This window comes from Callithrix jacchus, chromosome 16 (genome assembly GCF_049354715.1).
Source record: "Callithrix jacchus isolate 240 chromosome 16, calJac240_pri, whole genome shotgun sequence".
NCBI classification, from domain to species: domain Eukaryota; kingdom Metazoa; phylum Chordata; class Mammalia; order Primates; family Cebidae; genus Callithrix; species Callithrix jacchus.
The window spans coordinates 71103593-71120217 of NC_133517.1; the positions used below are offsets into that span (position 1 = coordinate 71103593).

At 36.7% G+C, this 16625-nt stretch overlaps 1 long non-coding RNA gene across 4 annotated transcripts in view; it reads left to right on the forward strand.

The window, feature by feature from the left end:
• The window catches only part of LOC128929918 (uncharacterized), a 146861-nt gene that overhangs the window by 93763 nt on the left and 36473 nt on the right, over positions 1–16625 (forward strand). For 3 of the 4 annotated variants that reach the window (XR_013527800.1, XR_013527803.1, XR_013527802.1), the window contains one exon: positions 4511–4602. This is a non-coding gene — a long non-coding RNA (uncharacterized LOC128929918). Of the gene's footprint in view, positions 1–4510; positions 4603–13595; positions 13877–16625 lie in introns of those variants that run through there. The other variant, XR_013527801.1, reaches the window with a different exon arrangement.

Genomic DNA, 16625 nt, shown 5'->3' on the forward strand with positions numbered 1-16625 from the left:
TGGCTGCAGGGACAGATGAAAACATGAACTTTGTATTTTTGCAATGAAACCATCATTAACTAAGTCAAAAAACTTTTGGTGAAAAAGGGTAAATATTTATGGCCCTTGTGGCATAAGTACTAGGTATTTTCTATTATAATATCTGCTAGCATCTCCATCCTTTATCACACTTCCAGAACATTTCACTTCTAGGACCTGCTGTATATGAAGGTAGTCAGACATTGTTAACCTTCCTTGAATTATAAACATTTTTCTGTACTTTGGAATTCTCTAGTTCCAAAGAACACATTTCAAAATTTTCTCCATGTATTTGGGGATTTAAAATGATTAACTGTAGTCAAGTTTGACAAATAGATGACAGTATTTAATTCTTGCTATATTCCAAATTGAGAGATTCTTTAATGTTGCAGGTTTTGTGAAATAAATTTTCTTCTACTGAATAGTCCAAGTTTAAGACTTTTCATAGAAAGTTGACTTGATGCAGGGATTGCTTTTTATATCAGGTAAACAACACTATGATGACTCTTACAATCATAACTGAGAAAAACAGATGATAGCGGGAGAGAAGATTTCTTTGGATAGGGAAAAGAGGAATTTTACGAAAATGAATTACTCTGTTTTCTTTATTTAATTAAATTACTTAATTCACTACTAGAGTAGCATATCCCTGACAGGCAATAATTTTGGGCTTAAAAATGTTAGAGGTAGTGGGTATCCTATCAGTAGAGATGTTCAAAACAGAACTTCAGTTTTTACCTGGGATCTAGGTAAAGGTGTGTAAGAATCGGGCTAGGCTAGAAGATTTATAAATTTTTTTCTGACTCTGAGTCTACAACAAGTTCCAGTTAGAGTCTTCTTTGTTTCAAAGACATAAACATTATTATTTCTTAATAATATCCTAGATTCCATACCGGTAATCTCTGTCATGGTTTACCCATATGTTCATCTATATATTCATGCAACATTGTAATTTCATTAGCGTTAAGGCATATGCACTTATCAAGAGTCAAAAATTAAATTCAGTGGCTACCTGTTCTGTTTTTCTTGATCTGCGTATGACTTTGATAAATAGGCACTTTTGCCTTGATAAGTAACACCTTTTAGATAAAATAAAAAATTCTCCCTTGGTATTTTTTTAATTTAATAGAGAAGCTTTCCACTAATTTTATTGTGGCAGATTGGCATTATTTCTAGAGTGCAGTGAATATTGTTTACGTCAAAGAGGAGAGCAGAGCAGGCAAGCTTTTAAAAAATTCACTTCATTTCGTTGTTTAGGTTGATAATTATTTACCAAGTACCTATATAGCAGGTAAAGAGAAGCAGAAAAGAGAAACACAAATAAAATCTACTTCTTATCCTTAAGCATCTTATGAACTTGTAGTAGAATAAATAAAGAAGACAGCACTACAGTATTGAAAAAAGTTTTGCTAAGTTATACATGGAGCACAATGGGAGAACACAAGAGGACACTTAGTCCAGGAGTCCAGGGAGGCTTTTTGGAAGAGACAAAATCTAAACCAAATGAAAAATGATGAGCAGGATGAGAAGTGGGAGTAGCAAGAGCAACAGGAGGCAGCCAAATGCCTAGGCAGAGACAGGTCCCTGGCAGAACCCCACCTCCAAGCCGAAGAGACAGTTTAAAGCCTAAAAACTAAGCTACAAGTTAAATCCTCAGACTGGATTGAGAACTTGTCTTCCTGTTTGGTGCACTTTCCTCTGATTAATCTCCACCCTTCACCTGTTTTACATATACCTACCCTTTCCTAATTGGTTTTCTATACTGTCCTACCTACCTTTGAGTGGTGGCTTCACTTTGCATACTTACCAGCCAGTCAGCATGCACTCCCCATTCTGAGTCCACAAAGGGCCCTGGACCCAGCCATGTAAGAGGCTTTCCCATCTTCCAGTCGCAGAATCACCCCACTACATCCCCTCTGCTGAGAGCTGTTCCATTGCTCGACAAAATTCTTCTCCACCCTACTCATCTTTCAATGGCTACCATATCCTCATTCTTCTTGGGTGTGGTATGAGAGCTCGGGAACGGCTGAACATGGGTACAGGCTGTAACACTGGGGCATATCAGTGTGGCTGAGCAAGGCCCAGGTGGGGTGTCACCAGCCAGGGTTCTCTGGCTTGCAAAGTGGCGGTGAAGAGACATCCTGCATCAGTAGGATTAGAGTAGAGCTTGTATGTACAGAACACTGTACTCATTCTTACATAAAAATTTGTCACATACTGCCATAAACCAGTTCTTAATCAATTTTAAATAATTAATATCTTATAGATCACACAATGCATTTAGGATAGCCTCAGTACAAAAAGGAAATGAAAATTTTCATGTTTGGAAATTAAAAAATACTTGTAAATTACTCATAGGTCAAAGAAGAAATCACAAAAGCAAATTTAAAATAATTACAATTAGATAATCGTACACATTTTATATACTAAAACTTGTGGAATTCACCAAATAAGTATTTGGAGAAAATATATACCTCTCTATTCTAATATTAGAAATTGAAAAAATGCTGATAAACTTCATATTCAACTAAAGCAAAGAGGGGATCAGTAACAACCAAAGGGTAGCAATAATAAAAACAAAGGGAGAAAGTATTAACAGATTCAAAAGGTGAATCTGAAATGGGGTAGGTTGAACAACACTCCCTTCCACAAATGTATTCACACTAATCCATGAGATCTGTGAATTTTACCTTCTGTGGCAAAACAGACTTTCCAGATATAAGTTAAGAATTTTGAGAATGGGAGATTATCCTGAATTATTTGTCTGTTCCTAAAATATAATTACAGGAAACTATAAGGAGGTAATAATATCACAGAAAGAAGACAATGTGACAATAGCAGCAGGGATTGGCATTATGTAGCCACAAGCCTAGTGTGATGGTTAATTGTATGTGTCAACTTGACTGCACCATGGAGTGCCCAGACATTTGCACAAATACTATTCTTGATGTGTCTATCGGAGTGTTTCTGGATGAGATTAACATATGAATCGGTAGGTTGAGTAAAGACAATTACTCGCCTCAATGGATGAAGGTGACTTCATCCAATCAGTTGAAGACCTAAATAGAACAAAAAGGCTGAGTTAGAGGGAACTTCCCCTGCCTATGTGATCAGGGACATTGGTATTTTGCTGCTTGGATTCAAACCAAAACATTGATTATTCTTGGGTCTTGATCCTGCAAGGATTATATTATAAGTGACACTACCAACTACCTTGGTTCTTAGGCTTTTGAACTTGACCTGGAGCTGCACCATTAACTCTCTTGGGTTTCTAACTTGCCAGTGGCAGATCTTGGGGTAAGGAATATACTGGCAAGGATCTGAACAGTCAAGAAATAGATTCTCCTACTGGATCCCCCAGAAGCGATTCAGCCTTGCTAACAATTTGATCACGGTCCTGTGAGATTTACTGCACACTACTGACTTCCAGAACAGTACAAGAATAAATGTGTGTTGTTTTAAGCTACCAGGTTTGTGATATATTGTTACAGCTGATATAGGAAACTAATACAACTAATAAAATACACATCTGACAAGATCAATCACAGAGAAAAGAGAGAAGGGATAAATGTGCAATATGTATGACCTATCACTATTCTCCAATAAGATTGGCTTTGTAAATACAGAAGAATATATAAAAATTATTACATAAATAATACATAAAATAATGCATAAAAATTATTTTGTATTTGAAAATACAGAATACATAAAAATTATTACAATTATAAGACAATCTAGCATGTTTTCTAGATACAAAATCAATATAAAATTAATTAAAATTTTATATAACAGTACCAATTAGAAAATAAAAGTTTAAAAAGTATTATTTACAATAATGTCAATAAATATGCAAAGTATCTGGGATTAAACTTAACAAAAGATGTAAAACATCTTTAAAGAAAAAAATTATGAAACTTTATTAAGAACATTGAAGAATACCTGAATAGATACAGTGATATACTATATTCATGGATTGAAAGATTCAATGTCTTAAAGTTGACAATTCGTTCCAAATTCTTCTGTTAATTCAGAGCAATTCTAATCAGTAATATATATATTTTTATAAATATTTATAAAAGTGTCTTACGCCTTATCCCCAGAAACCTAAATTTTAATGAAGTGTTTTCTCTTCACTTTGACAAATTGTAAGCATATTTTTCATAAGCATTGTTATAAACTTGATTATGTGGAGCTGGTTTTTGAATATATTTTTGAGAAGAATTTATTTTTTAAAAAGTTTATACCTGAAAACAAAGTGCCATAAATAAGTCATTTATATTTGAGAGAAAAGATAAGAACATACACACATACTTCTGGCAGGTATAAACAAGTCCCATAGTAAAAGTTTTGTCACTAAAGTACAATCTGCTGAGTGTAATTAAGCTTACAATACACATCTCTGTATTTCTCTGGAAAATGCTGAACTGAGTATTTTTCTTTCTTAAAAACCAAGTTTTTTTTAAAAACTGAGTTTTTGTTCTTCCTTCTGCAGACTGAAATAAAAAAAATACTTCTAGAAGTCACTGTGTAACTCTGTGAAAAGTCAGCAGTAGCTGAGGTAGAAGGATGGCCAATCTTATTAAGGTAATGCTTAAAACTTTGCCCCATCTCCACCAAATAGTTCCATGTTTACCTTGTTGAAGGAAAAAATGTAAATTTTGCACTGTGAGTATGTGTCTCTTTTCAGTAATTTCTCTCAGTATCACCTACCCTTGATATTCCAAACTTGAGTTGATATTCAGAATATAACACAATTCAATTCCCAACTATGATTAGTTAATTTTAAAATTTGGAAAAGCAAAAGTTAGAGAATAATTAGAGTAATTTTTTAAAACAGTAAGGACTTGCCTTGTCAGACAAAAATAATTATAAAAATATAATGATTGTAATAAATTATGTAGCTCTATGATAGAAAATTTGACAAATGCAAGAGAATCAAGAGTCCAGTAAAGAAAAATAATTGTCAACTTTATTTATGAACCAGTGGCTAGAAACAGAAGTGATGGACAATGTAGTAAATACATTAATAATGTTCCAACAACTGATTAACCAAGAAGGAAATGACGAAATTTAAGTTTTACTTCACACTGGACATATAATCTCAAATGGGTTAAAAATTTGAATACAGAAGTCAAAACTTTAAAGCTTTCAGAAGACAACATAGGAGCTTTCTGACCTAGAGTAAGTGGACTTCTTTTTTTTTTTTTTTCCTTATTTTTTTTATTGCATTTTAGGTTTTGGGGTACATGTGCAGAGCATGCAATACAGTTGCATAGGTACACACATGGCAGTGTGTTCTGTTTGCTTTCACCCCTTCACCCACATTTGGCGTTTCTCCCCAGGCTATCCCTCCCCACCTCCCCCTCCCACTGGCCCTCCCCTTTTCCCCCCAATAGACCCCAGTGTTTAGTACTCCCCTTTCTGTGTCCATGTGTTCTCATTTTTCATCACCCGCCTATCAGTGAGAATATGCGGTGTTTCATTTTCTGTTCTTGTGTCAGTTTGCTGAGAATGATGTTCTCCATATTCATCCATGTCCCTACAAATGACACGAACTCATCATTTCTGATTGCTGCATAATATTCCATGGTGTATATGTGCCACATTTTCCCAATCCAGTCTATCATCAATGGGCATTTGGGTTGATTCCAGGTCTTCTTAAAGAAGATACATAAAAGCAAGTGAGAACTTAAAGTTTAAGTCAAATTGATTGCCTTTACATGAGAGCATCTATTTATCCAAACACACCATAAAGAAGATAAAAAACTACAAAATGTAATAATTAGGATTCAAAATATACAAAGAACTCCTACAAATTAGAATGAACACCTTATAAGAAAATGAGCCAATAAGTCGGATTGCACTTTTTGGAAAAAGCAAACTGAATGGTGAATAAGCATGGGAAAAGTTGTTCCACTTATTAATGATTAAGTCAATGCAAACTGAAGCAACTGCTAACATCTACCATATTGGCAAAAAGTTTTTTAGGTCTAGCAATATGATGTAATGGCAACAATATGGAACTGTAAGAACTTTCATATACTGCTAGCAGGTGTGTAAATTGGCACAAACATGTTGGAATAATCTTTGGTATCCAGTAAATTTGAATATCACATACTAATAAGCCAACAAATCTATTTTTTTTAGAGAGATTTCTTTCTTTTTTAATTGCATTTTAGGTTTTGGGGTACATGTGAAGAACATGCAAGATTGTTGCATAGGTACACACGTGGCAGCGTGATTTACTGCCTTCCTCCCCTTCACCTATATCTGGCATTTCTCCCCATGCTATCTCTTCCCAAGTCCCCACCCCCCGTTGTCCCTCTCCTATTTCCTCCCAACAGACCCCAGTGTGTGATGCTCCCCTCCCTGTATCCATGTGTTCTCATTGTTCAACACCTGCCTATGAGAGAACATGCAGTGTTTGATTTTCTGTTCTTGTGTCAGTTTGCTGAGAATGATGGTTTCCAGGTTCATCCATATCCCTACAAAGGACACGAACTAATCATTTTTGATGGCTGCCTAATATTCCATGGTGTATATGTGCCACATCAACAAATCCATTTCTATGTGAATACTCCAGAAAAACATTTTCACATATGTACTAATGGACATAAATAATAATTTTATAGCAGCAATATCATTAATAGCAGAAACACTGAGAGTTTATCAGATGTAATCAGAGAGTGGATTAACCAATTTATTCATAAAATTTATGTGTTTATAAAACTGACGGCTGTAAGATGATAAAAAATGGCTGCATTTCAGCTACAGAGAATAATATGGGCCTAATAACTGTATAATTCCGTGCAACATACACAACCAAACAATGTTTTTATTTAGGTGTGCAAACATATGTGTTACAATTTTAAATAAATACAAGAGAATTATAAACATAAAATTTAGGATTGTGATGACTTTTGTGAAGGAGAGAAAGAGATGGAACATAAAGAGGGAAACACAGGAAAGCTCAGTTAAAGACAATATTCCTTCCTTAAGCTAATTGGTGAGTTCATAGCTGTTTGTTTTATTGTTATTCATTGTACTTTACACTGCTTTTATAAACAGGTTTACAAACATTGTATAAATATTACTTTAGATTGTCCAATAAACACAACTTTTTTAAGAGTAGGTACGTTGTAGGAGTTGGTTGGGATAGGTGGGTGACCAAAGTTTGGCCAAGGCACAGAAGCGGCAGGCAGCCCAGTGCTTAGGAAGGATGTGAACTGTGAGGCATTAAAGGAACTGGTACTGTGAGGGAGGTGAAGACAGCTGGCAGCAAAGCTGGAGAGGCAGCAATTAGTTAGAGAGGCACTTCTAAGTGAGTATGGAGCTTGTGCTTTCTACTACAAATGACACAAAATGTTGTGAAGGGATTTTGAGTAAAGAATGACTCAGTCATGGTGCATCATAAAGAAATTACTAGTGTAGTGGCACAAGGGAGGGCTGTGGCTTCTCTGCAACGCACCATAACATCACAGAGAGAACTCTTAAAAAAAAACAGGGCCTAGGCTCCATCCCTAATATGCTGATATATTAAGTTGGGTTGGGCTAAAATGTTAGGAATTGAAGAGGACAGATACGAGCAACAGTAATGATAGCAAGTGTGGGGTGCCAGCTTCTAAGATGGCTTCCAACAATTTTTGCTTCCTGGTGTTTATGTTGTTGTGTCACCCTTTCCCCATGAATATGGGCAGGACCTAATGACTTGCTTCTAATGAATAAAATGGGGCAAAGGTAATAGAGTATCATTTCCAAGAATTCATTACAAAACACTGTGACTTACTGTTAGTACACTCACTCTCTCTCTTTCTTCTCTTGCTTGCTCACTCTGATGAGGCCAGCACCATGTTGTGAGCTGTTCTATAGGAGAGGCCCATGTGGCAAGGACCCAAGGGAGGAGATCTCTTCCTAGTGGCATAATGGCCCAGGAAAAACTGAATTCTGCCTACAATCACATGAGTGAGTTTGGGAGTAGATCCCCCTCCTCACCTCCACAGTCAAGCTTTGAGATGACTAAAGCCCCAGTGGACACCTTGGTTGCAACCTATGAAAGGCCCTGAATCAGAGGACCCAGTTAAGTTGCAACCAAATTTCTGACCTAGACAAAGTGTGAGATGATAAATGTTACCTTAAGCTACTACCTTTTCGGGTAATGTGTTATGCAGCAACACCTAATCGTTAGGGTGACGATGATAGGTGGAATAATGGCCCTCTAAAGATCTCCATGTCTTAATCTCTGGAACTTGTGAATATGGTGTTATATAACAAGGAAGCATTGAGTTTGCTAATCAGCTGAGCCTTGCAATGAGGAAGTTATTCCAGTAGGTCCAGTGTAATTGCAAGGAGGGAAAGAGGGAGACAAGAGAGGAAGTGTCAGAGAGATGCGGTGGTGCCTTGCTGACTTGGATGATGGAGGAAGAAGCAACAAACTAAGGAATGTAGGCAGCCTCTAGAAACTGGAAAAGGCAAGGAAACAGACTCTACCCTGGAACCACCAGAAGGAACCCAGTGTCCCTAACTCCTAAATTCTGGCCCAATGAGATCCAGTTTGTAGACCTCCAGAACAGTAGTATAGTACATTTGTGTTATTTTAAGCTGCAAAGTTTGTGACAATTTGTTACAGCTGCAATAGAAAATGATACCACAGTGATAATGCCAATGCTAATAGTAATAATGACTCTGTGATGTGGGTATTTGTAGTATCCATATTTCATAGATAAAACCAGGACCCAAAAAGATTAATTGGATTGCCCAAATTATACATTTAGGAAGGGAAAAAAAATATTTTTGCCGTTGTTTTTCAAATTGTCTTTCATAGGACTTTCAAATGGATTGGACCTGGGAGGTGAGAAAGATGGAATGTGGAAGACAGAAAACCAGTTTCTATACAATTTACCTATAGTGCAAAGAGATAGAGTAGTAATCACACTGCTATTTGGAAATGAATTGAGTCACTTGTCACTTTCTATATATCTATCATCTATCTATCTATTTATTTATTTATTGTACTTCAGGCTCTGGGGTACATGTGCACATCCTGCATCCTGCAGGGTTGTTGCATAAGTACATACATGCCATGGTGGTTTGCTGTCTCCATCCCCCCACCCCCCCACCATCGCCTACATCAGGCATTTCTCCCAGTGTTATCCTACTCCTCTCCATCCCTTGCTGTCCCTTCTTCTCCCCCCTGACCTAGCTGAGTGAGTGTTGTTCCCTTCCCTGTGCCCAAGTGTTCTCATTGTTCATCGCCCGTCTATGAGTGAAAATCTGCAGTGTTTGTTTTTCTGTTCTTGTGTCAGTTTATTGAGAATGGTGGTTTCTAGATTCATCCATGTCTCTACAAAGGACAAAAACTCGTCATTTTTTATGGCTGCATAGTATTCCAGTGCCACAATGAACTTATGTGTGTATGTGTCTTTATAACATAATGATTTATAATCCTTTGGATATATACCCAGTAATTGGTTTGCTGTGTCAAATGGAATTTCTATGTCTAGATCCTTGAGGAATCACCACACTGTCTTCCATAATGGTCGAACTACTTTACACTCCCACCAACAGTGTAAAAGTGTTCCCATTTCTCCACATCCCCTCCAGCATCTGCTGTCTCCAGTTTTTTTTAAATGATCGCCATTCTAACTGGCATGAGATGGTATCTCAATGTGGTTTTGATTTGTACTTCTCTAATGACCAATGATAATAAGTACTTTTTCATATGTTTCTTGGCCACATAAATGTCTTCTTTTGAAAACTTTATATCCTTCACCCATTTTTGAATGGATTTGTTTGTTTTTTTCTTGTAAATCTGCTCTAGTTCTTTGTAGATTCTGGATATTAGCCTTTGTCAGATGGGTAGATTGCAAAATTTTTTTCCCACTCTGTTGGTTTCTTGTTCACTCTAATGATTGTTCATTTTGATGTACATAAGCTCTGGAGTTTAATTAAGTCCCATTTGTCTATTTTGGCTTTGGTTGCCATTGCTTTTGGTGTTTTAGTCATGAAGTCCTTGCCTATGCCTATATCCTGAATGGTTTTGCCTAGGTTTTCTTCTAGAGTTTTTATGCTGTTAGGTCTTATGTTTAAATCCGTAATCCATCTGGAGTTAATTTTTGTATAAGGTGTAAGGAAGGGGTCCAGTTTCAGCTTCCTGCATATGGCTAGCCAGTTTTCCCAATGCCTTCTATTAAACAGGAAATTCTTTCCCCATTGCTTTGTTTTGTCAGGTTTGTCAAAGATCAGATGGTTGTGGATGTGTGGCATTGCTTCTGAGGCTTCTGTTCTGTTCCATTGGTCTATATCTCTGTTTTGGTACTAGTACCATGCTGTTTTGATTACTATAGGCTTATAGTATAGTTTGAAGTCAGGTAGTGTGATGCCTCCAGTTTTTTATTTTTGCTTAGGATTGTCTTGGCTATGTGGGCTCTCTTTTGGTTCCATATGAAGTTTAAAGTGTTTTTTTTTTCTTCCAGTTCTATGAAGAAGGTCAATGGTAGCTTGTTGGGGATAGCATTGAATCTATAAATTACTTTGGGCGATATGGCCATTTTCACAATATTGATTCTTCCCAACCATGAGCATGGAATGTTTTTTCCATCTTTTGTGTCTTCTCATTTCCTTGATCAGTGGTTTGTAGTTCTCCTTGAAGAGATATTTTACATCCTTTGTTAGTTGTATTCCTAGGTATTTTATTCTCTTTGTAGCAATTGTAAATGGGAGTTCACTCATGATTTGGCTCTATTCACTTTCATAACAGGCATGGGGGAGGCCATGTGCTTATTTCTATAATGCTGTCATTACCAAAAGTATTTTGTAAACTGCTACACTTCAGTAATCTTTATCAAACCCTGTAGCATATTGCTGAGAACCTTTTCATGTTATAAATTATTAACCCTCTAGGAGTAATTTTAATTTTCAGAAATAACAAGGATTCTTTCATAGCTAAATTGAGAAAGGTGGTTGCTTGTCATGAATGCCTGAGAAAATAATAACAATGGCTAAAGTGTGCTGATTACTGACAGTGACTGTGCTAAAAGCTTTATTAGCTTTTCTTTTTAATGTAAGCCTCAGAATAACTCTATGTGGTAGGTGTCATTAGTCTCCCCACTTTAAAGATGAGGAAATTGACAGTTGGAGAGGTTAGGTAATGTCCTCATAACTAATACATGGGCAAGAAAGAATACAAATTGAGACCAGCTGGTTGTAGATTTTGTACTCACAACCACTACAGTGTACTCTTCCAGGAACTTCATTTTGAGCTCCCTGAGTTGAATGTTGTTATGATAGGTAGTGATTAAATCATTATTTCATAGGAGATTGGCTATCATTAGCTTTAGTCCAACTTTGATCAAGCAGTATAGATCAGCTTTCTCAAAGACTCCCCAAACCCCCACTCTATTGGATTTGTGAGCATATGATCCTTTTCACTGGTTCTGTAACAAATTTTTTCTTCTTTCAAATGTTAAAATCTCTAAAATTAAAATGGACCTTACTATCACTATCAGTTAGGTGGTTTTTTTTCTCATTTTACATTTTTAATTTTTGTGGGTACATTGTAGGTATATATATTTATGGGATACATGAGATGTTTTGATACAGGCATGCAATGCATAGTAACTACATCATGGAGAGTGGGGCATCTCCACCCTGAAGCTTTTATCCTTTGTGTTACAAACAGTCCAATGATATTCTTTTAGTTATTTCAAAATGTATGATTACATTATTATTGACTATCGTCACCCTCTTGTGCAATTCAAATAGTAGGTCTTATTTATTCTTTTTTTTTATTGCATTTTAGGTTTTGGGGTACATGTGCAGAGCATGCAATACAGTTGCATAGGTACACACATGGCAGTGTGTTCTGTTTGCTTTCACCCCTTCACCCACATTTGGCGTTTCTCCCCAGGCTATCCCTCCCCACCTCCCCCTCCCACTGGCCCTCCCCTTTTCCCCCCAATAGACCCCAGTGTTTAGTACTCCCCTCTCTGTGTCCATGTGTTCTCATTTTTCATCACCCGCCTATGAGTGAGAATATGCAGTGTTTCATTTTCTGTTCTTGTGTCAGTTTGCTGAGAATGATGTTCTCCAGATTGATCCATGTCCCTACAAACGACACGAACTCATCATTTCTGATTGCTGCATAATATTCCATGGTGTATATGTGCCACATTTTCCCAATCCAGTCTATCATCAATGGGCATTTGGGTTGATTCCAGGTCTTTGCTATTGTAAACAGTGCTGCAATAAACATTCGTGTGCATGTGTCCTTATAGTAGAATGATTTATAGTCCTTTGGATATATACCCAGTAATGAGATTGCTGGGTCAAATGGAATTTCTATTTCTAAGGCCTTGAGGAATCGCCACACTGTCTTCCACAATGGTTGGACTAATTTACACTCCCACCAACAGTGTAAAAGTGTTCCTTTTTCTCCACATCCTCTCCAGCATCTGTTGTCTCCAGATTTTTTAATGATCGCCATTCTAACTGGCGTGAGATGGTATCTCAATGTGGTTTTGATTTGCATCTCTCTGATGACCAGTGACGATGAGCATTTTTTCATATGACTGTTGGCCTCATATATGTCTTCTTTTGTAAAGTGTCAGTTCATATCCTTTGCCCACTTTTGAATGGGCTTGTTTGTTTTTTTCTTGTAAATCTGTTTGAGTTCTTTGTAAATTCTGGATATCAGCCCTTTGTCAGATGGGTAAACTGCAAAAATTTTTTCCCATTCTGTTGGTTGCCAATTCACTCTAGTGACTGTTTCTTTTGCCGTGCAGAAGCTGTGGAGTTTGATTAGGTGGTCTTATTTTATTTTATTTTTTTTTGTACCTATTAACCATTCCCACCTCAGCTCCACACTACCCTTTCCAGTCTCTGGTAACCAACCTTCTACTCTCTATGTCCTTAAGTTCGATTGTTTTGATTTATAGATTCCACAAATAAGTTAGAACATATGATGTTTACCTTTCTGTGACTGACTTATTTCACTTAAGTTAATGATCTTGAGTTTCATCCATGTTGTTCCAAATAACAGGATCTCACGTTTTTATGGCTAAAACTCCATTGTGTGTATGTACCACATTTTCTTTATCTATTCATCTGTTGATGAACACTTAGGTTGCTTTCAAATCTTGGCTACTATGAATAGGCGATGGTTTTGATGCTGTTTACCCTACACAAATACATCAATACCTGCTGAATAGGTGTCAGTGGCTTGGATAAAAATTAGGAAGACAGTAGTGAAAGACACTTTAAGAAGTTGCATGACCATACCATTTGACCCAGCAATCCCATTACTGGGTATATACCCAAAGAATTATAAATCATTCTACTATAAAGGCACATGCACACGTATGTTTATTGTGGCACTGTTCAGAATAGCAAAGACTTGGAACCAACCCAAACACCCATCAATGATAGACTGGATAAAGAAAATGTGGCACATATACGCCATGGAATACTGTGCAGCCATAAAAAAAGGATGGTTTTATGCCCTTTTCGGGGACATGGATGAAGCTCAAAGAATTATAAATTGTTCTAGTATAAAGACACATGCACATGTCTGTTCATTGCAGCACTGCTTACAATAGCAAAGACCTGGAACCAACCCAAATGTGCATCAATGATAGACTGGATAAAGAAAATGTGGCACATATACACCATGGAATACAACACAGCCATAAAAAGTGATAAGTTCGTGTCTTTCACAGAGACATGGATGAATCTGGAAACCATCATTCTCAGCAAACTGACACAAGAACAGAAAATCAAACATCACATGTTCTCACTCACAGGCAGGTGTTGAACAATTAGAAAACATGGACACAGGGAAGGGAACATCATACACTGCAGTCACTTGGTGGGGGGCTAGGGGAGGTACAACAGGGGTGGGGAGGGTGGGGAGGGATAACGAGGGGAGAAATAGCAGATAGAGGAGATGGGGAGATGAAGGCAGCAAACCACCTTATCATGTATGTACCTATGCAACAATCCTGCATGATTTGCACATATATCCCAGAACCTAAAGTACGATCAAAAAAAAAAAGAAGTTGCATCACCAGTATTCTCCATGGTACAGATAAGAATGTTGGTGAAAAAGTATGGATATCAGCAACTCTGGGGCAAAAAGTGATTCAGAAGAGTTGATATTTATTCTGTTTCCAAAGTTTTAGAAGTATCTTAAATGACATATATCTATACATATATGTGTAGATATATATCCTCAAGAATAATATATAATGAAATATTTGTCTAAGTGATATACAAAAAATATTTCAAGTAAGCCTAAAGTTATAACTAATTTTTTTTTAATCTTAGGAAAGCATTGAGTTTTAATTGGCATTTCTGTTTTTTTTTTTTTTTTTTAAAGATGCATGGGCTGGGTGTGAAGGTTCATACCTATAATCCCAGCACTATGAGAAGCCAAGGCGGGTGGAGGCCAGAAATTTGAGACCATCCTGAGTAACATAACAAAACTCTGTTTCTAAAAAAAAAAAAAAAAATACCAAACATTAGCCAGGCATGGTGGCACACACCCGTAGTCCCAGCTACTCAGGAGACTAAGGTGAAATGATCGATGGAGCCTTGGAGATTAAGGCTGCAGTGAGCCAAGATGGTACCACTGTACTTTAGCTTAGGTGACGGAGTTAAGACCCTGTCTCAAAGAAAAAGGGGGGTACATAAATGAATGGTGCATCTTATAAGAGATGACATTTTAGATTTGATGAAATAGGGTAAGTTGTGGAAGCGCTGGTCTACAAGGTAGTTTGCTGTAGAGCTTCTTAGAGATTGGATCTGTTAATATGCTTCAAATGAGGGAAGAGCATGAGTAGATTTTCTTAAATTTATTTGACCACAGAAGCATGTTTCATGGACATCTGTTTAGCCACCTACTCAAAAAACAAATAAACAGAAAACACCACACACACCCACACACATAAACACTCACATTGAGCTAGTTATTATAATTTGATAAAAATAAAATAAAATCATCAAATACTTTTTTATAACTTACAAATATTTTCTGAAGATAACTCCAAAAGCCAAGTCTCTAAACTGTTTTAAGTACTTAGAACATGATTGGGAAGTACATACTTTTGTCAAAGTGATTATTTTGAAGAACAATGCTTATTTGAATGGGTAAGTTCTACAATTCTAATTCCAGTTAGTATAGCTCCTTTCTTCTCTTTTCTGTACCACTGAGATTAACACTCATAATGTTACATTAGCAAATGTTAGCTGTGGGCATCTTCCCAGTAGGCTGTGACTCTTTCAAAAGGAAGATTCTCATCTTTGCTTTGAACACGAAAGATAGAGGTCTGATAAAATGGAGCTCCATAAATACTTACAGGAGAGAGAAAGGAGGGGGTAAGTTTGTGACATCATGATATAAAAAATTTGCCATATTTTTGTCCATATAACAATCACTGTTATATTGACATGTTTATGATCTAACAATCCCTTTTTGGTTTCTGAAAGATGAATTAGGGAATTGGCATTACACATTTCTCTTCTTTCCTACCAGGACCTTAAATGCCTTCACACTATAAATTTCTCTTAATTGTTCCCAAACCTGAGGCTGACATATTAGGTTTATTAAGTGTCCTGTGGCAGATTATAACAAATTAAATTTTATACTAATCAGCCCATGCAATTAGCATACAGTGTTTGGGAATTCTAGTGTTGGGGGAGCCATGAGAAAGAGCCTCAGCATCTCGGCCAGGGAAAGGCTGCAGTAGTTCAGCTCAGCTCACATTTTATGGGGCATTTCAATTTGTACAAATTATTCCCACTGAACTCTTAAATCTGACAAAACCTATTGCCCTTGCTGGAATAAAAAATAAAGAAGTCATTTTGATTATTAAGCAGGTATAGCTCCAAATCGGTGCTGCAATTTCTTTCTTTATGTGTCCATTTACTGATTTGCCCAAAATTAATGTTACGGTCCTCTGTCTTGCGTGTTTACAGCCCTTTTAGTGAACTAACCACCTGTTTCACAAGGTAACACCCACCTATGTATCTGCTTCCCTTAAAATCTTAATATTGTGTTGACTCCTTTACCACCATCCTACTTGTCTAGGTAAAAAAATGGGCACCATCTTTTCTCTCTTGTAGACACACTCTAGCACTTTAAAGTGCATGAATATGCTTATAGGCACCCATGTTCACAATCTGTCAGGAAGTTTTGTGAAATCCTAAATTTTTCAAATACATCTTTATCTTTCTGTCCCAGGCCATGCTGTGTTTGGGATTTGTTCATCTTTTGTCCACGTTATTGTAACAGCCTCCTAATTTCTCTGCAAACCAATCTGCTCTATATGGTGCAACCAGAATATTATTTTTTTCTTCTAAAAATATAGATGTGAACTTTTCAGAGTGGCTTTAAAAATCTTTAATGGTTCTCTCTTTTTCTCAAAATAAATGGAAAATACCAGCTTCCACTTAGAATGTAGAAAGTTAGAAAGAGCATAGATCTTACTTTGACAGCTAAAAAACCACAACTTTCTTGAATCTACCAAAAAGATCATATTGTAAGACAACCACCCACTTCAGATCTCAGATAAAAAGGTTTCTGCAAAGAAAGATGGGGTGAAAGTGTTTGTGGC